Here is a 22,141-nt window from a genome sequence, read left to right as displayed (position 1 = left end):
CTTCGTTAGTGTTGTTTATAGTCCATGTCTCACTGCAATTTATGGCTACACTCCAGATACTTTCAAAATATATTTTTTTTACATTTAACATTCGCTGCTAACATATTCCTCTTTGAAGAAAGAAATGCTGCGGAACATCATAGAAACCATCCTAATGGCTTGATTAAGGAATAAAAAATTAATTCACATAACAGAGAACGCCAAGTCAAACATTGAACAGTTTTTAGACTATTTCTTGATCACCAAAACTACCAAAAACGCCGGAAAAAAATTAAAATAATGTTTCCGCCCGGGATCGAACCGGGGACCTTGCGCGTGTGAGGCGCACGTGATAACCACTACACTACGGAAACGGTGCGTTTGTTCGGTCCCTACCGGTTGTACCAACTGTCAATAACCTCCGTTTCTGCTTGTAACAGTCTACTTCTAGTATTTGTCTGACAGCTTTTTAAATCAGTAACAAAAGCTTAATGTGCTCTACGAGTTAATGTCTGGGAACGAGCTGCAACTTGAGACCAGATTGTTCTCCATCCTGACAAATAGTTTCTTATTCGTTTCAAAATCTCTTATTTCATATGAGCAAACAAAATATCCATATGACTAGCAACAGTGAAGTACAGAAGGAATAACACTTATTATATATAATTTGCTTCGATGAGATTACTTCCACGTAATCACTTTATATCATGACAAATCCAAAACGGAACAGGCATGTTTCACAAGTAACATACCAAGCAGGATAACTTCAGAATCCGTAGAAGGAGCAGATATGAGCGGTAAATCTGTCATGTAAAGTGTTCATGCAAACCATAACGCCGTTACGTTGTAGGTTCCGAGTGGTTACGTAATCAGTTGCTGTAGCGCTTCTGTAAAATTTCCGTTAGCTGACGCACCGAGGAGAGAGGCCCTGATAAGATCTCAGCTGTACGTCAAGCACAGGGCCCTGACGCCTGCACGTAGTTACGCCCGCGTCGGCTTACCGCGGCAGACTGTGTCATCGGAATGTGGCTCGCTGCCAACCGAGGAATGCCTCGTCACCGCTGGTCCCGCCGGTACCTGAATTTCTCACCAGTTATTCCCATCGCGGTATTACTGAGCACGTCAGTGCTGAATGATGAAATTTCAGACTGCATCTCCTATATAATTATGTACAAACACTGACACAATAAAAACATTTCGGGCTTTCCGCCGCATCTCGTGGTTCAGACTTCACTATGTTACAGACTAGTACCCCCTGGCGATTGTCAGGCTGTAATTACTGTCTTCTGGTTGACGGGACTGTCCTTACACTGCTGCGCTTCCGGTTGTGACGTCACTGGTACCTGTAACATCGCTACGCAAGGCAATATATTCGTTTCGCTTTTTAGTGTGCACTCTTCAGCTTCGGGATGCCCTAAGCTTTATGACTTTCTCAGCTGCAGATGCCAATGTCCTTATTACGGATCCTATTTACTTTCTTAATTTCTTCATTTTTATAGCGATTTGCCTGAAACTGGTCCTTCATCTGATAACTGAGATATTATCCTGCCTGGAAAATAAAGAGAAACGCGCAGAAGATACGGTCCTGTGACAATGTAAATTTCTTCATGTGCACACCACCGGCGGCTATGTAAATAATGTAGAGTTGCAATTTTCTGTGATAGGTAGAAAATCCACCAGAGTGCATTAGTATTGTTCCTGTTTAGTACTGGTGTAAGATCTGGTAGGGTACATAAGGAACGTGAACAGCGTCAGATACTGATCACTGTGAAGGATAGGGTGACTCCGCGTACTCTTAAGAGATTGCGTTATCAGCACCTGACAGAGTTTGAAAATGGTATCATTGTGGGTCTCCATTTTATTGGCTGGTCGAATCGTGCCATGTCCAGATTTACGGGGCATTCAAAGGTGACAGCGGCCCGATGATGGCTTGCATGGGAACCTGAAGACAAGAGTAATCGTCATCAGGTTCCAGTCGACCACGTCTGACCACCGCAAGGAAGGAATTCCATATCGATGCCTGCTATCCGAGAACAAGTAACAGACTCGATACAACATTCTGTGACATTCCGCAAATTGGCTGGAGAATACTAACAGCCACACTAGAATGTAGTGCTACTGCGTTTCGTGACTAGGAATCAAGACTGCTGACCAGTCACGTCGCATTGTGTGTAGCGATGAAACGCGGCGCTGCACTACCATCGTCGGCGGGTACAGTCGCGACGTGGGTAGACGCCTCATCATTCCCATCATTCCAATGTTTTGTAGAGACACAGTGGTATTTCTCCTGGCGTCATCGTGTGGGGAACCATGGCGTATGCCACTGATTCAGGGAACTCCGACGTTACAACGGTACGTCACGGACATTCTGCGTACTCTTGTGTTACCTCTCGTGCAACAGCATCGTGGCGCCCCTTTTCGGGAGGACAATGCTCGTACACATATGACATGTGTCTATGTGAACTGTCTTCGTCATGACGTTCACCAGTGGCCAGCAAGATTCCCAGATCCGTCGCCGATGGAAAGACCAGCTCGAACCTCAACTCTGTCCCAGAACCAGTATCCAGGATACCAAGAATCAGCTACAATAGTCGTGGCCCAGATTGCCTCAGGGGAGGGTACAACGACTTGATGACACCCTTCCCAAACGAATCAGTGCACGCATCCAGGCCAATGGGTGTATGTACCCATAAGTGGCCCGATACTGCCAAGAATTTTTCTGTTTGGCTCTACTATGAAATCACTGTAATAACACTACACACCCTCTCAAACCCTGAAGTTTTGAGAGAAGAATCAAGGCGAAAGCTAGAAAAGTGAATCTTGGGGTTCAACATAGATCCCAACTTCATGAACTACAGAAATATATTGACCAAAACAGAAACATAGTGTGAGTAATTTTTTCTGGTTAAGTACTTAGTATCAACCTCTTTTAATGGTGCCTAAGTGTCTCTCACATTCACAGCCTTTTTAATTCAAAGTAGGGATCCAATAGCATTTTTCGAAGTTTCTTTCAACTTCAATCGCTGTAGACGAACAAATTTCTCACAGAGATACTTTTAACGTTCTGTAACTGTAGCTAAGGATTTCAAAAACTGTTTCATAAGCGGTAATATATTTTTTCGCATCAACAAAGGAAATTTATTTAACCTTACGTTTTCAATAGAAATTTTAATGGAATTGAAATACTTACGTCTAAATTATGCGAGTATCGCAACAAAACAGCAGTTAAATCAGTTTCAATTGAAACATCTTACTAAAATCACTAAAAATGCGTTGTTATTAAATATTGAGTGCCAATTGTAAAAATGGCGGGTGATAACAGTTATTTTTATATTAAGATTCGGCGCACTAAAAAACCACAGAAACATTCACTCACTCCCTTTAAAAAGTTTTTCGTCAGTAGCTTCTGCTATTCTGGAAACCGAGCTTTTGAAGGACACCTGCACCTCCTGATCGTTGTTCTCAAACAAAGATCTGTCAGTGCTGTCAGAATATGACAGAGGTCCTTTGTGACTGTTTGTGGAATGACATTTGGGAAAAGCGGAGGACACAGGAGTGCATCACATATGCCGTGACTCACTACATCTGCCCTGTGCACTTGGGGACAATGCCGCCACAACAGGTCTCCGATAATCCATATCCCGACATCCGCGTGTGGGCGTACGCTCCGGAGCACGTCAATCAGCCGGAGGTGGAAGTTGGCTGGCGTAAGTTTCCCTGAAAAGCGGAACATCTGCGGTTTCTGGAAAAACTCGTTGATTACGTCAAACATCTAAAACATTTGCTTCTAAAGTTAAAGTAGAGTATGAGGTACCAAACTATCACTGTAATCCTCATTTGACTCATAAATCTCCAGCATAATGGCTTTTGATTTTAAATGGGAATACTGTGTTTCACAACTCCAGAATGGCAGTTCCCGAAAAGGCGAATTTAGTGACGTATTTATTCTGTCGGGAGAACGAGTATAAATGAATCGAAACTTGGAATTTTCTGTGGCTTTTGGGACGCTTAAAATGATGAATCATCCAGCAGTTTATACCACTCTCATTGCCAAATCGCTATGGTAGCTTCCATCACTTGAATGCTGCTTGTGGAGTGTTTGAATGACATGCAGCATGCCACTGTTTATGTAAACCAGGTTTGTTCTGAGTTACTTTGAAATTTATTTACTGTATGATTTCTACAAATATTTTCACTATTGAAACACTTAATTCGAGTATCTACTATGATTCTTAGCAACGGCGTATTAACTTGCGAAATATCTCACGAAAATGCACCTACAATATCAGAACTGAATGCAAAATGGTTTGCGAGACGTAGCAGTCCAGCACGTCAGATCTTGTCTGTGAAAAGGCTCAACAAAACCGCAAGTTTTGGCCATACGACGGGTGCACTGAGTGAGGAAGCTAGCCACGAAACAGGAAAAGCAATGCAAGTTAACAACTGCTGCAATAAACCGGCATGTGGAAGACTGGGTAAGGCAATAAATAAATTATTATCTTTCTTTCGAAGAATAAATTCAACGTGCATGTCCATAGCTGATAAAGTATTTCTTTTGGAAATAGAAGTGTCACATCAGTACTTTGTTTTATTTTATTTACTTAAATTAAATTGCATCTGGTGTCGGGATCGCAGCCCCATTCTCAAGCGCGCACAGTCTTTACTCCGCCAAGCTGTGGAACTGTAGCCTGGTATCATTTGACTCTAATGGGGCTGCAGCCGGAAACGTGTCGTAATAAAGTGAAACATAAATAAAATACATATTCCTGACATTGTGCCAGAATGGAGGCGATCTGCAATGCAATAAAGTCAGAAGAAAAACGTCAGAAACCACGACGGCTAATAAAGCATTTATTTCGATAACCGGTTTCGGTAGTACTACGTCACTATCTTCGGAACTAATGCTCTACAAATTTACATAATCCCCATCTACATAGCAACACGTCAGTAACAAATCCGTCAACCTTTCTGAAGCTGCGAAAGCTGACTGAAATCTGGTGGTTCGCAGGACAGAGCGGATCAGGTTGTGGAAAGAGGCCAAGATCAGTTACTGTTCATTACACACGAACAAACAACTGTATTCTCTTTAAAACAACAAGGATCAATTCACGGCTGAGGGCCCAAGTAACTTCTCTATAATAAAGTTTAAATAATTCCTTTTAAAACACAAGGATTTAGAGAAACGGCTGAAGGCCTTACTCAAGCAAAATTAAAATATCTTCTCGGCTAAAGGGTCAAATAATATTTCAGTTCAGCAAATGAAATTCTTTAAAAGGCAAGCATTTACAAATCTCGTCTGAAAGCCGTGTTAAGGAAAATTTAAATCAATTCCTCGGCTGAAAGCCCAATATTTTTTCAAGATAATAAAAGGCAATCTTTAAAGACAACCATTTACACAGTACAACGGAAAACCATCTTAAGAAAACTTGAAATATCTTGACGGCTGAAGGCCAAACAATTATTCAAAATAATTAAAGACAAACCTTAAGATAAGCATTTAGACAGTACAGCTGAAGACCATTTTAAGAATTCAAGATAATTTAAGAGACACCTTACAGACAGGAATGTACACATTACGACTGAAAGACACAGATTTTAAAACCAACGCGGCGAAAGGCCTGAATACAGAGCAAACAAGAATTTTAAATAAAACACGGCTGAAGGCCTAATTTTAAAATACTTCACATAAGGTTCGGCTGAAGGCTATATACTGAACATAGAACAGGCAAAATTAATACACGGCTAAAGGCCTGGCACAGTACTTGTGACAAAATCGCAAAGACCAGAACAGTGGTGCTCGGAAGAGTTGAGGAGCGCCGGAACATAATCAGATAAATCCGCATTTGCTGTTAATACAGAAAGTAACAATTAGTGATCTCTAAATGGCTCCACAAGTTATAAAAAGAAGAAACACACCATGAAACACTTGATGTCGCGTTGTGCTGAAAATTATTTTGTGGCAGCGTGTATTACTCCCGTATCTCCCCCCTACAGCTCAAACACGGGAATACAGCAAAAGTGGATATATCGGGTTTTTTTCCGACGCTCCTCAGTTCAAAGGGTCGGCGTGGGTAGGAAACTGTAGCAACAGTTTAGGTGAGACAGGCAGCCAAGCGTAACACGACCCACGGACGGCTGAAGAACCAACCAACAACCTAATCAATTTCCTTCCACGCTGCCCTGTCGCAACCGACCCACTCGCTACTCCAGTACGCAGAAAGCATTCTTCTACTCAGCGGAAATCATATTTGCTATACACAATTCCACCTAAACACTTGCACCAAAAACAGTCACACACACACAGACTTTCAATAAGCGGTGGGCGACCAAATACACGTCGTCCGATGAGACGACCAACCGGCGTTCGTTCCCGCTCCAATCTCCTTCCGCCCCACAGTTCATGAGTGTGGCCAGCGGCCGGCAGGTATTGGCTGCCGCGCCTCACTGGCGCTCCGTCCCCGACTCAACTCCAGACACACATCGACCCGGAAATACTAGCGGTCGCTCCAGAGATGGTACGACAGTGCCCTTATCGATCAGCGCTGCTGCTGCCACTCATGGCCAAGCAAACCAGCAACCTAGTGACGCTAGTAAGTCGAATTAAAATAAAAACGAGGCGACAGAACCGCAAAAACAAGATAACGAGCAATAAACGGCCAAGTGGAAACTCGAAGGAACAAAAAAATTTTCAAATGTGTGTGAAATCTTATGGGACTTAACTGCTAAGGTCATCAGTCCCTAAGCTTACACACTACTTAACCTAAATTATCCTAAGGACAAACACACACACACACCCACGCCCGAGGGAGGACTCGAACCTCCGCCTGGACCAGCCGCACAGTCCATGACTACAGCGCCTTAAACCGCTCGGCTAATCCCGCGCGGCTCGAAGGAACAACCACAGCTAAACCAATACCGGGCAGAACTCGTTTACTGACTGACGGGACGGTCGAGCATTGCGGAAGGGGTTCTAAAAATCGCATCAAATTAGCGGAAGGAGTCACTGGTGACTTCCAACGTGCTACCAGAACTCTAGTCAGCATAATGACTGTTCGAAGACAGTTAAAAAGACTGGGGTACAGGGGTCAAACAGCTCCTCATAAGACAGATATCTTTGTAGTCATTGCTAACCAACACTTGAAGTTGTATAAAGAGCGACTCGAAAGCAGGGAGCTGGAGTGATGAATCCAGCTGCACCCTTTGGCAATGCAAAGGAAGTGTTTGTGTTTGGCGAATTACTGGAGAACGTTACCTACCTCAGGTCTTGTGCCGACAGTGAAGTACAGAAGAGGCGTTTCTACAGTATGTGTGCGTTTTTCGTGGTTAGAGCGTGTTCCCCTTACATGTTACCATATTTTACACCTTTGTGTACTGCGTGCAGTAGAGGAGCACTTCGGAGACGATAATTGTATGAGCATGACAAGGCAATTATCATGAAACACAATCTATGAGGCAACGGTTTCTGGAGAGGATTGGCCTGCCCAGAGTCCCGATGAACCCACTGTGGCCCCACAGCGATGAGTTAAAACGTTGAATTCGCTCTATACCCTAGCGTCCAATATAACTACATTGGTTTCGTCTCTTAAGGAAGAATAGGCTGCCATTCCTCCAGTAACATTCAGACTCCTCACTGACATCGTCCGCAGTGGAGGTAAAGCCATCATCAAGGTGAGGGGAAGCCGCACGTCGTATTACGAGGTGCATTCAAGTTGTAAGGCCTCCGATTTTTTTTCTCCGGACTGGAAAGAGATAGAAACATGCGCATTGTTTTAAAATGAGGCCGCGTTCATTACAATACGTCCCAGAGATGGCAGCACCGTACGGCAGATGGAATTTTACCGCCAGTGGCGAGAATGAGAACTGTTTTAAATACTTAAAATGGCGACGTTTTCTTTACTTTAACAGCGTGCAATCATTCGTTTTCTGAATTTGCGTGGTGTGAAACCAATTTAAATTCATCGACAGTTGAAGGAGACATGTGGTGATGGAGTTATGGATGTGTCGAAAGTGCGTTCGTGGGTGCGACAGTTTAATGAAGCCAGGACATCGTGTGACAACAAACCGAAATAACCTCGGGCTCGCACAAGCCGGTCTGACGGCATGATCGAGAAAGTGGAGAGAATTGTTTTGCGGGATCGCCGAATGACTGTTGAACAGATCGCCTCCAGAGTTGGTATTTCTGTGGGTTCTGTGCACACAATCCTGCATGACGACCTGAAAATGCGAAAAGTGTCATCCAGGTGGGTGCCAAGAATGCTGACGGACGACCACACGGCTGCCCGTGTGGCATGTTGCCAAGCAATGTTGACGCGCAACGACAGCATGAATGGGACTTTCTTTTCGTCGGTTGTGACAATGGATGAGACGTGGATGCCATTTTTCAATCCAGAAACAAAGCGCCAGTCAGCTCAATGGAAGCACACAGATTCACCGCCACCAAAAAAATTTCGGGTAACCGCCAGCGCTGAATAAATGATGGTGTCCATGTTCTGGGACAGCGAGGGCGTAATACTTACCCATTGCGTTCCAAAGAGCACTACGGTAACAGGTGCATCCTACGAAAATGTTTTGAAGAACAAATTCCTTCCTGCACTGCAACAAAAAGGTCCGGGAAGGGCAGCGCGTGAACTGTTTCACCAAGACAACGCACCCGCACATCGAGCTAACGTTACGCAGCAGTTTCTTCGTGATAACAACATTGAAGTGATTCCTCATGCTCTCTACTCACCTGACCTGGCTCCTAGTGGCTTTTGGCTTTTTCCAACAATGAAAGACACTCTCCGTGGCCGCACATTCACCAGCCGTGCTGCTATTGCCTCAGCGATTTTCCAGTGGTCAAAACAGACTCCTAAAGAAGCCTTCGCCGCTGCCATGGAATCATGGCGTCAGCGTTGTGAAAAATGTGTACGTCTGCAGGGCGATTACATCGAGAAGTAACGCCAGTTTCATCGATTTCGGGTGAGTAGTTAATTAGAAAAAAAATTGGAGGCCTTAGAACTTGAATGCACCTCGAAGTGTCTTCTGGTAGGTATCCAGATAGGTGATGAGAAAGTGCACCTCACTCCCCTGCTGAGACTCGTGCATTACCGAGAACACGCTTGCTGAAGGTAACAAGGCTTGACTTGCGTTGTGGCTATCAAGAAACTAAATCAAGTAGCTCTTTATTCGCATGAAGAGTGCCGTTCACAAGGGATTTCAGATCGATTCCGTATTTCTGAATTTCCAGAAGGCTTTTGACACTGTACCACATAAGCGGCTCTTAGTGAAATTGCGTGCTTATGGAATATCGTCTCAGTTATGCGACTGGATTTGTGATTTCCTGTCAGAGAGGTCACAGTTCGTAGCAATTGACGGAAAGTCATGGAGTAAAACAGAAGTGATTTCTGGCGTTCCCCAAGGCAGTGTTATAAGCCCTTTGCTGTTCCTTATCTGTTTAAACGATTTTGGACACAGCCTGGGCAGCCGTCTTCGGTTGTTTGCAGATGACGCTGTCGTTTATCGACTAAAAAAGTCATTAGAAGATCAAAACAAACTGCAACACGATTTAGAAAAGACATCTGAATGGTGCGAAAAAAAGCTTCAAATGGCTCTGAGATCTATGCGACTTAACTTTTGAGGTCATCAGTCGCCTAGAACTTAGAAGTAATTAAACCTAACTAACCTAAGGACATCACACACATCCATGCCCGAGCACGGCCACTCCGGCCGGCCGGTGCGAAAAGTGGCAGTTGACCCTAAATAACGAAAAGTGTGAGGTCATCCACATGAGTGCAAAAAGGAACTCGCCAAACTTCGGTTAGACGATAAATCAGTCTATCTAGAAGCCGTAAATTCAACTAAATTCCTACGTATTACAATTACGACAACTTAAACTGGAAGGAACACATAGAAACTGTTGTGGGGAAGGCTAACCAAAGACTGCGTTTTATTGGCAGGACACTTAGAAAATGTAACAGACCTACTAAGGTGACTACCTGCACTACGCTTGTCTGTCCTCTTTTAGAATACTGCTGCGCGGTATGGGATCCTTACCAGATAGGACTGACGGAATACATCGAAAAAGTTCAAAGAAAGGCAGCACGTTTTGTATCATCGCGAGAGTGTCACAGAAACCATACAGGATTTGGGCTGGAAATCATTAAAAGAAAGGCGTTTTTCGTTGCGACAGAATCTTCTAACTAAATTCCCATCACCAACTTTCTCCTCCGAATGCGAAAGTATTTTTTTGACACCGACCTAAATAGGGAGGAACGACCACCACCATAAAATAAGGGCCAGCCGGAGTGGCCGTGCGGTTCTAGGCGCTAAAGTCTGGAGCCGAACGACCGCTACGGTCGCAGGTTCGAATCCTGCCTCTGGCTTGGATGTGTGTGACGTCCTTAGGTTAGTTAGGTTTAAGTAGTTCTAAGTTCTAGGGGACTGATGACCTCAGATGTTAAGTCCCATAGTGCTCAGAGCCATCTGAACCATAAAATAAGGGAAATCAGAGCTGATCGGGAAAATATAGGTGTTCATTCTTTCCGCGCGCTGTACGAGATTCGAATAATAGAGAATTGTGAAGTTGGTTCGATGAACCCTCCGCCAGGCACTTGAATGTGATTTGCAGAGTATCCATTTAGATGTAGATGTACATATAGATGTAGATGAGTACAAAAAATGTCAAGAAAACTGCTGTGCCGGACGAAAACTCGAACCTGGAGCGTTACCGTTCGCAGTCAATGCTCTTACCGACGCAGCTGTGAGTGCGCGACACATGACCCGCCTTCACAGCCTCTCTTCCGCCACTACCTTCCCTCAAACTCCACACAATTTCTCCCAAATACATTCCCGGAAGACAGGATATTGCGGAGAGATGGTTTAGCCACAGCCCCGGCGATTGTTTCGAGAATGAATCTCTGTCTGTACTCCAGCCGAGTGAACACTATTTCTAAACTCCCGCCGGCCGGAGTGGCCGAGCGGTTCTCTGCGCTACAGTCACAGGTTCGAATCCTGCCTCGGTCATGGATGTGTGTGATGTCCTTAGGTTAGTTAGGTTTAAGTAGTTCTAAGTTCTCGGGGAGTGGTGACCTCAGACGTTAAGTCGCGTAGTGCTCAGAGCCATTTGAACCATTTCTAAACTCCATGACACATCGAAACTATCTGTTGGACCGGGACTTGAATCTGGGACCAGTTTGAGCGCCGTTTCGGCACATAGTTTTAATCTGCCAGGAAGTTTCAAAACACAGTAGCACTGTTTGTAGCGACATACTGATTCATGTCTGTAACTACAGATGAAAAAGTTGTGTTGCTTCATGAGGAACAGGTCCGCAGATCTCGTGTAACATATTTGATATCTGTGCTGGATTATGGTTTTGAGCGTCTTCATTTCGATTTTGGAATCTGCCAGTTTAAGCACCCTAATCAGTGCGCAAGATGTGCCATTCTTTTCTGTTTTCCGAGGATGTATAGTGTGATGGGTTGTTTTTGAGGGAAGAGACCAAACAGCGAGGTCATCGGTCTCATCGGATTAGGGAAGGAAGTCGGCCGTACCCTTTCAAAGGAACCATCCCGGCATTTGCCTGGAGCGATTTAGGGAAATCCGGAAAACCTAAATCAGGATGTCCGGATGCGGGTTGATCAGTCGTCATCCAGAATGCTTGTCCATTGTGTTGGCCACTGCGAAACCTCGCTCCGTCAAGTAACAAGTAATTTGTCCCGTCATTTGCTCTTCTACAACAACTGGGCCTATCAACAATCTCATCAAAAAAAAGGAAAAAATTAAATGTCTTTTATCTTGGAAACGATTCGCAATAGGTCATATTTTCATGTTAAGTTATTTTTGCTTCAACTGTGCTTTCCTGTCATACCTCTGAATATTGACCATTCCTCCTGCGATACACTACCGATTATAACCAGGCTTCGATGCTACAGTATAATGTTCTTTAGATTCTGTAAGAATGTGTACTAAGTAAAAAGACAATTTCGGGTTTTCGTTTGGGGCCATCATTGCATTAGGCAATATTATCATAAAAAGTTAATGATGCGAGCAATTTCGTCGGCACTCTTATATTTTACAGTGTCTGAATAATAATTAATATTTCGTGGTTTATTGATTATGGTGTGCCAGTAAAATTCATTTCAACATGAAACTAATCTAAACTTTCTTCTTTTGTTATTTATTGGAGTCTGCTCTGCCTCAACAAGTAGATAATTCTATAGGGAATATTGTACCATAATAATGAACACATTGGAATATAGCGGTACCGAAGACCAACCAGTTTGTTTGTGTAGTGTCCCATCATCCCACAGTTGGTTTTTTTTTTTCATTTTTTGGAACGACCACAAGGTGGTGCTGCAGATATGAGACATTACTATCGTTTTAAAATTATGTGATTTGCTGCTGTTAATAGAGACCAGGTACCAGCTGTGACAACTTCCCACAGAGGCCAATTTCCAGAAGACACTAACAACGTCTGTGGCCTTTATCGACCTTACAGCAGCATATGATACCGTCTGGAGGGAAGAGATGATCTACAAATTATTGAAAATAATAAAATGTCAGACAACAGCTTCTCTTATTAATAACATGATAAGCAATAGATACTTTCATGTTTGCTTCAGTGACAATAGAAGCTCAATATGGAAACTAAATAATGGCGTGCCACAGGGTTTAGTTCTCGCACCTCTCCTGTTCAGTCTTCATATTTCCGACCTTCCAAAAACAACTTCAAGGAAATTTTGTTATGCAGACGATATCGCTCTGGCTTGCCAATCTAAAGAGCTTGGTCATTCGGAATTTACAACAGAACACTTAGCAGCCCTTAACTCATATTTTAAATAATGGTGACTGAAGGCCAGTACCAGTAAGAGCGAGGTTTGAGAGTTTCATCTGAACAACGAACAAGACAACACGGAGTTCAATGTACAGTCTGCCGGCGCGTACCCCAAGTATCTTGGTATCACACTCGATCCCACATTATCTTATAAAAACCATCTGGAAAACACCTCAGCCACGATAAAACTCGCAACAAAATAATTTAGAGGCTGTGTGGCACAACTCTGGGGGCTTCAATGGAGATTTCGCGAACATCGGCTCGGGCACAAGTTTTTTCGGCCGCAGAGTACTGTGCTTCAGAGTGGTATAATAGTTTTCATAGCAACCTCCATCGATGCCAGCCCAACAACACGATGCGCATGATTACTGGTACAATCAGACCAACTTCTGTCACCTGGCTTCGTCTGCTGAGCAGTATCTGCCCACTACAGATTCATAAACTGAGATCCTTCTTAGGGATTACGACTATATTCAAGAGAATAAGAAACTTTCCATTAATCACGACATACATCTCTTACGAAGAAATAGGCTTCGCTCGAGCCAGCCCCTACTGCCACACGCTGAAGAGCCAGCTACCAAAGCAAAAGATCTCTGGAACAAGAATTGCCAACACATCAGAAACTACCAAGAACGGGAATTGTTCGAGAAATATACTGTGGGCGTCGAACTTGATATGAAACGGAGGATCAAATTAAATAGAATCCACACTGGATGTGGTCTGTGCTCTGACTCGTTCTGTAAATTAGGTACTGTGGAATATCCGAGTTGTGACTGTGGTGCATTGAAACGATCTATCATACATGTAAGAGAGGAGAGAGTCCTACGATGCTATAAGGAAACATGGAATGATTTTAGGAAAGCCGATGCCGTAGCGGTGGAATGGATCAGAAACGTAGATATTAATATTTAGTCGATTTATTTTTGTTTTGTGTAATGAATTCATTACGTATTGTAAATGTAATGTATGTGTGTGTCATACAAATAGTGATGCTGCTGATAAGCAAATGGAACCACAGAAACCTGCTGAGTAATTTGCTGATTTCAGTCAACGTTGAAAGAAAGTGTTGTGAAGAAATTGAACTTTCACGGGAGGAGCGGGGAGGGGCGGGGGAGGAGGCTGTTGTATGTTTTTTACGATTTTTGTAAAGCCATAACCAAAACAGTGCCGCTTCGTTCAACTTTTCAAATATATTGCTTGCAATTGCTATGGAGAAATTCGTCGTGGTCGTGCTTCAGTCAGCGATGAATTTCGTAAAGGTCGACCAAAATCGGTTGTCATTCCAGGAAACATAAATGCTGCGCCAACTACGATTGAAGAGAATCGGCACATGACTTGCCGCGAGAGAGAGGTAGACTCGGCCACATCAAAGACTGCAGGGCATTCCATTCTATACGAATATTTAGCTCCAAAAATGATCTGATCCCAGTGGTCAGCATAGTTTGAACGAAGCACAAAAACGGGTTCGTGTCAGCTAGTGTACGGAAATGCTTAAAACAGGTCAAACGAAGGAGTACAAAATTCTTGTACAACACTGTAATAGGAGTTGAGACTTGGGCATATTCGTACTAGCCAGCAACTAAACAGCAATAACTCTCAAGCGAGTTCCGAGATGGACCGTGTAAGGTGACAAGATCTTCGGAAATGTTTGATGTCACCTTACATTTCATTAATGAAGAAATAATTAAAACTTATGTCTTGGTAAATAATTATGTAAATTCACAGTGAACTCGTCCCATTTTTTATGTAGACGTTTGGTACGAAAAAGCAATGTTAAGGAAAGACAGTTATTTGAAAGAGGATTGTGCCCATCGGCAAATCACGGGAAATCTTGGGGTGCAAATCGGTGGCAAGCACAGGGTGCGGCATAGGGACACGAAACCGGTAAGGCACACCCAGGTAGAGTCATAACACGCAACAGCACAGAAGCAGAAAGGCCTCGGGTGTCGACAGTGGTGGGCGTAATGGTGAACTATGGTGAAACATACGGTGGTACTGTAGGACTACTGAGATGATAAAAAGTCTTTGAAGAGAGTGCCAGCGGCATAAAATCGGCATGGCTTTTCAATAATAAAATTATTTAACAATTTTTGTTTCGACAAAGTGGTGAACAGAGCGCTATAATATGGTACAATCGATGGTAAGTATGACAACGGTGCTGTAAAATGAATTGGAAATAATATTGGATAGCTCAAAAGGAATAATTGTAGGTCTGTTATTTCATATATTTGTTTACCCAAGAATCAGCGTCCAAACCAGATCGAAGCACTCGAGGGAGTTCATCACTATCTTGAAGGTAACACGGTACAGATTACACGCACGTATAGCGGTGCACTTCTTCGAAGCAGAAGATACAGCACAACACTGCTTCGAGACAAAGACAAAGACAAAGTAACTTCGATTATCAACATTAAAGTTGGCATGTAGTACATTGTATTGCAGTCTATCACATCGTATAAATATATGCAAAAATCCGTTGCGCAAATAAGCATTCAAATATTAACACTTAGGAAAGAAGCACTACAGGCATAATCAACAGAAGTGCCTCATTTCCGAAGTACTTTCTAGGAAACGATCGCTTGTTTCTTTGCTGCTGAGGATTAAAAACCATGTAACGTTAAATAACAAAAAATATTACTTTTTTATTTTAGTTTCCAACCCACAATTTGTTAAGCAAGGAGTTGTCCTGTTCTCCATTTCTGTCGTTACTTTAAACCATAGGCTCAGTTTTATTGTGTTTGCAGCACTGAGAAACATCCTGAGTCATACAATGGACCATGGATGATCTGCCTAATTATAAATGAACAGTTAAGAAAGCAGCAGGAAGACGTGATCGAAAAACTCCGAGAGGGAGACTTTCTGCCTCCTCGAAGTGCATACAAAGGTAACTCTCAAATGCATGAAAAGTACGCCTGCAAATTTTTAAAAACTGTAACTGCCATTTAGTAGGTCCCACAGAACGTTTGTAAAACCTGACATTGTCAGTTAAGAAGACACAGGATACCCAGTAGTTCGCTATAGGTTTGTCCAGACAGCAAAATAAAGAAGCAGGAACTTTACTTTCGGAACAAGGCTAATAAATTTATAGTGACCTACAGTGGATGGTATTTCTTATTTAGATTACCTGCCAAAAGACCAGTAGGAACACGCCGAAGCCCAAGACTATTAGTCGTTATGACCACATGAGTGATGTACTGCCGACTATTTGCGCTTGCATAGATAAGTTTCAAAATATTAAGCAATTTTAAACGATATACAGTAAGCAAGAAAATTATTCTTTTCATGTTTTTGTTAGTATTTAAAATCCCAGGATACACGAACTCTGTTACTTTATGTATGATACGGTTTTACTTTTTATACCCTTTTGAAGAATCATACCACTCTACTTTCCATTCTTTTGTATTACTCATAAAATCGCATATATAACGAGTAATATGTAACACCTACTTTCATAATTACGTTATTCTAATACAAACTTTTCCATTCCATTGTAATATGGTGGTACAACAACTTAGTGGTCTTAGTTGCAAAGTTGTTTAATATCAATAGCGCCATTCACCCTTTGGAGGCATTATCAGATTGTACATAAAATAAGAACCCAGTCTATTAGGAGCAAGTAGAGGAAGGAGCATGGTTTCACGACTACACAGGTAAAATAAAGTAATACAAGCTTACGTAAAAGTAGCTGGATATGTAAGCCAACCGTCATAAAATCGTATAAAATGGAAAAAGGACGAAAAGTAACTGGATGTGTAATCCATCATTCATAAAAACATACAAAATGGAAAGTGGATCTAATTAAAAGAAAAGAAACCCGCCATAATAACATGAAGAAGGTACTGGAAAAGTTTCAACAACTGTTGCACGTTACCTTAAGCGCGCCAGTTGACTCCGCCACAGCAGCACAGAATAGGCCCACGCTTACAAAACAAACGTGTTATGAGCCTCACACAGCACAATGTCCGGTTAGTGCACACACAGATACTATTGTGACAGATCATTACGCAAACTTCGCTTACAGTACGGCAAGAGGTGCCCAGGTGGCGTGAAAGACCGGCTCAAGGCACATTACGAAACACGAAACCTACATAAAACAAATTAAGATGTATGTATGCATACCACTGCAGTCATTAAAGCGCCTCTACATAAAGCAGAAAAAATAGGTAAAAATTATATGGAAAACAACGATTCAAAATATGTTATCAGATCTCCGTCATACGGAGTAAAATAGCTAAATTTTAAAGTGTATGCCACGCCACTTACTTTTATCTTTTTGGTGATATATGGCTTTATGAGGATTGGGTTACATATCCAGCTACTTTTACGCAAGCTTCTAGTACTTTTATTTTACCTGCGTAGTCGTAAAAGAACGGCTCATATCCCTTCCGGCACTTGCTTCTCAAAGATTTTCTTTTTTTTATACAGACAATATGATGATGCTCAAAAGGGGTGACACGCGTTACTGATATTAAATAACTTTGCAACCAAGACTTTTTATTCTGAATTTTTTTAATAATTGAATCAGTTATTTTGAAAAGGGCACGAGTCACATTTTTTTGCCATATTGGGATTCGGTATCTATAGACATAGCTACATCGTTTTGTATGGAAACGGCATCAGTCCAGTGCATAACATATGCAGGGGAAGGTAATGAATTTGTTGAGTGTTTAGAAAAGGGCATTAGCCCTGGACTCATGCCCCTTTCAAAACAACTATGCTGCTGCTGTCTGGTGACCATTTTAGTAAACTCTAAAACTAAAGCCAAAACTAGTAGATTTGTTTGATTTCAGATGCAGTATGAAGTGTTTTACAAAATTCAGTGACCTAGACAAGATAACAATTTTGAAAAATTTCCATGAATTTGAAACTAAAACGGAGCAAAATATTTTCCTACAAGACCAGCTGACTTTATCTGATGTTTAACGCCGTAGACCACGGAAGGATACTCCAAAAGCCAGACTCCACAATGTTTCGTACAGCATTACTCTTGCAGGTAACAGGCATTCTACTTGCAAAACAGCCTTCATCAGTCTGTATGGAGTATTCGAAAAAGAGAGTGAGAAGACTTGTTGACTTGCTGGCTGCAGGGAAATCTCCAAAAGAAAATCGAGGAAAATCAGAAAACTCAGGAGCACTTTGTGAAAAAATAAATGAGCATATTTCATCTCTCCCAGTAAAGGAAACACATTATGCAAATCGAAATATCAAGTATTTATATGCCAAGCTAACAGTAAAAATCATGCATGCACTATTTTGCAAAAAGTATCTGGATATTAAAGTTACTTATTCATTTTATTTGAAGTATTACAAGGAGAACTTCGACTATGCACTTGGAAGGCCGCAAAAAGATGTGTGAATTACTTGTCAGGAGTTCAGTCAAAAATTTGAAAGTAATTTTCTAAATGATAATGCTAAGCGTGTTGCAGCCGCACAGCTGTTGGTACATAAGCGTAGATCACAAAAGTTCTACAACAAAATGAAGGAAGTAACAGCAAATTGTGTTGAACGAGATGACATCGCATGTATTTGTTTTGATTACATGCAGAATTTGCCCTTGCGCACATTCCAGTGCAAGAGATATTTTACATGAGACAATAAATGAGTGTACTTGTTTTGCATCCATGTTATGAAAAGGGGAACCTCAGTACATCATTTATATCTTGAGGGCTTGAGCATGAAAGGACCAAATGAGGTATGCTCACTTCTTAATCATTACATATGTAATAACATAACTCACAGCACCAAGGAGCTTCATTTATTTTCAGATTCCTGTGGTGGTCAAAACCGAAACCACATAGTCACAAGCTTTAATATGAGTCTGGTTGCAGCAGGAATATTCGACAAAATTGTACAATATTATCCTACTCGGGGGCACTCTTTCCTCCCCTGTGATCGTGACTTTGGGGTAATTAAAAGATATATAAGGTAGAGTGATCGTGTCAGCACTGTAAAAATTAGCGAAATCCACAAATTGCGTTGTTGCATACTGAAAACTAAATACACAAAGTACCATTATCTTACAAATATGTTCCAGTTGCTTTACTTTAGAGTTACAGAATCATTTATCTCTTCATTTTATAAAAACTGTTTTATACTGTGTCCATAGACAAACAACTAAATTCTCACAGCTAGACACTAGCTTTAAGTTTTACATACTACCTACGACAGAGTGCAACGGCAACTGCTACTGCGCTCCACGCACCCCTACTTAGGATCGATTCTGCCACTCAGGCAACATCTTTGGTTCAGAGAGGTTATAGACACAATCTCTTCTACATGTGATAATCGTTTCAGATCTTTTGTCATGAAGTATATTACAAAATCGGGCTTCACGTAGAAGTGGACCCCTCACAATGTGATCTACCCGTCTAATCTTCAGCATTCTTCTCTAGCACCATATTTCGAAGGCTTCTATTCTCCTCTTGTCTAAACTATTTATCGTCCATGTTTCACTTCCATACATGGCTACACTCCATACAAATACTTTCAGAAAAGACTTTGTGACACTTAAATCTATACTTGATGTTAACAAATTTCTCTTCTTTTGAAACGCTTTGCTTGCCATAGCCAGTCTACATTTTATATCCTCTCTACTTCGACCATCATGAGTTACTTTGCTCCCCAAATAACAAAAAACATCTACTACTTTCAGTGTCTCATTTCCTAATGTAATTGCCACAGCGTCACCTGCTTTAATTCGACTACGTTCCACTATCCATTTCCAATAATAAGAAAAGGATTTAGAAACAGAATATTGGCGTTTGTATTTCATTCAGCACCAACTACCGAGGAATCACGCTTTTATCACACTGCCTTAAGAAAGTGGAAAAGCTCATAGAAAAAAGACTGCGGAAAATTTTAGAGCACCAATTAGGGGAACAACACCATGGGTTCAGAAGTAAGAGGGGAACAATAGATCTCATTTTCTCCCTCCATCAGTTAATGGAGAAATATGGGGAAATAGGAAAGGACTTGACAGTAGTATTCGTTGATTTGGAAAAAGCATATGGCAGTGTACCAAGAGATAAAATATGGGAGTGGTTGAGAAAACATAATGTTCCTGATTCATTAATTAAAAAAGTCCAGATGCTGTACAATGGTTGTGAGAGCAGTGTACAAATAGGAGGTGGAAGATCAAAATGGTTTAAGACAGAGAGGAGTTCAGCAAGGCAGTCCCGTCTCCCCTTTACTCTTTATTACACTTATGAACATAATCATGAAAGAAATCAAGGAAGAATAAAATGAAGATCTCAGCGCTTTTGTTTTTGCTGATGACATCGCCATTTGGGGAGAGATGGAAATGGAGGTTCAGAGGAGGCTAGATTACTGGAACACAAAATTTCAAAAATTGAAAGTTAACTGTGAGTAGGAACAAGACAGTGGCAATGAAGGTGAGCGGGACACCCACACCTTGTCACATCATACTGGAGGGGGAGAAGGTTGAATGTGTGAAAAGCTTCAATTATCTGGGTAGCATCATATCACGCGATGGAAGTTACGGACTAGAAGTCTTAAACAGAATAACAAAAGGATCTAGCTTCTTCCATTAAGTATAATCGGGGACAAGGAAGTCCCTCAAAGAGCCAAACGGACCATGTATAAAGCTTATCTCCTGCCAATCATGATGTATAGTCTAGATGCCTGTGTCATAAATAAGAGAGAAGAAAGTCAAATACAAGCATGTGAAATGAAGTTCCTTACATCAGCTCTACAAAAAAACTAGGAGAGACGGAGTCAGGAATGATCATGTAAGGAGAGACCTGCAGGTGACATTGATTACAGAGGAGAGAATGAGTGCTCTGAGATTGAACTGGTCCGGTCATGTGAAGCGAATGCACCCGACTGGAACTCCACGCCAGTATTTGGAGATGGAGGTACCAGGAAGAAGACCAAGTGGGCGGCCTAGAAAGGGATGGACAGACCAGGTTGAGGAAGATCTCAAGAAAAGAGGAGTAACATGGGATGTAGTGGAGAGGGAAAAGCTATACCAGGGCAGAAACCAATGGAGGCAAATCGTTCACAAAGTTCCTACCCGGTTCGCTGGAAGGAAATCCCGATGATGATTTCATTTTTTGTAATATATCTCCTCCAAAACTTATTCACTTTCCCCCCGCGGCCTTCATACATTCGCCGTCGGTTCCCAGTACAAGGACAATTCCAGTAGGCAGTGGTGCCTCTAGTCGCGGAGTCAGTGGCGTAGTTGAGGGGCGAGAGTGCCTCCCTGAGGCACTCGGCGGGTAGCGGCGCGCGGGCTTATGGGAGCGAGACGTGAGCATCGCGCAGCCAGGCGGCGGGCAGTCTGCGGGGGCGCAGGAATTTCATTTGCGGGCCCTGAGGAGCCACCAGCCGTCTTGACCTCCCAGCAGTCGGCGCGTTTAATTAAAGCCGCACCCCTCCCCCCACCCTCCACCCCACCACACCAGCCGTCTTCACGGCCAGCATTTCTCCTCCCCCAAATCTCCCCCCCCCCCCCCCGTACAATTCCACTGCTTGTCTTCAGATATTACTCACATACATGTCCGACACAATCATCTACCCCTGCCACAGGCCCCCCTCTACTGTTTCCCCAACATAAAAAGTCCAACATATGCTTAACATCTCATTGCACACCTGGAATACAGCATGTACCGGATTGTCAGAAACAATTTGAAAAACTTTTAAGAGTGTTGCTGGGTAAGTTGTGCTGAGAAAAACTGTTAAGAAAAGAATTAGATACACAGAGCCATTTCCAAGTTAATTAGCATTTAAGTTGGCCAATCAAGCCGCTGCGCGCACAAATTCAAGTGGCCCGCCAGACGCAATTAGAGGCAGTTTTTCTCCTAGCATACATGACAGCGCGCAAGGCTGCTCAGCGTTCGGCTCGGGTTCGATTCTTACTACCGTCCCATGTCTAACTTTTGTAACGCTCTCTTGTTCGGTTTTAAGAAACTTAACGAAGCACACGTTTGGCGACTACGTCTCTGGCGCTTAAATTTGAGTGCGCAACGTCCTGATTGGCTAACTTCAATGCTAATTCAACCGGAAACGGTGCAACGTATCGAATTATTTTCGTAACTGTTCTTTCTCAGCACGACCGCCCCTAAAACACCATTACAATCTGACCACTTTTTACGATACTAAACGGCTAACTTGCGCACGGTTCCTGTTGCAGGCTATCTAACGACTTAGAGAAGCAATACAAATTTGACTATCAGTATTTCACATAATTTCTGACAGAGTTAAAAATTTAAAATGGTTACATAATCTACTCATTAAGAGTAGATTAACACAGTAAAACACACGAAGACCAGTACTACACTTGGAAACTATGTATACTGCTGGCCATTAAAATTGCTACACCACGAAAATGA

The 22,141-nt window shown here is 42.4% G+C and overlaps 1 non-coding gene across 1 annotated transcript; it reads right to left on the bottom strand.

The window, feature by feature from the left end:
- Positions 1–280: 280 nt before the first annotated feature.
- On the bottom strand, positions 281–353 carry Trnav-cac. Its single transcript has one exon. It is a non-coding gene; the product is annotated as a tRNA-Val (tRNA).
- Between the last annotated feature and the right edge of the window lie 21,788 nt (positions 354–22,141).

The sequence above is a fragment of the Schistocerca piceifrons genome, chromosome 2, assembly GCF_021461385.2.
Source record: "Schistocerca piceifrons isolate TAMUIC-IGC-003096 chromosome 2, iqSchPice1.1, whole genome shotgun sequence".
Lineage (NCBI taxonomy): Eukaryota > Metazoa > Arthropoda > Insecta > Orthoptera > Acrididae > Schistocerca > Schistocerca piceifrons.
This window is presented reverse-complemented; position numbering and strand designations above follow the sequence as displayed.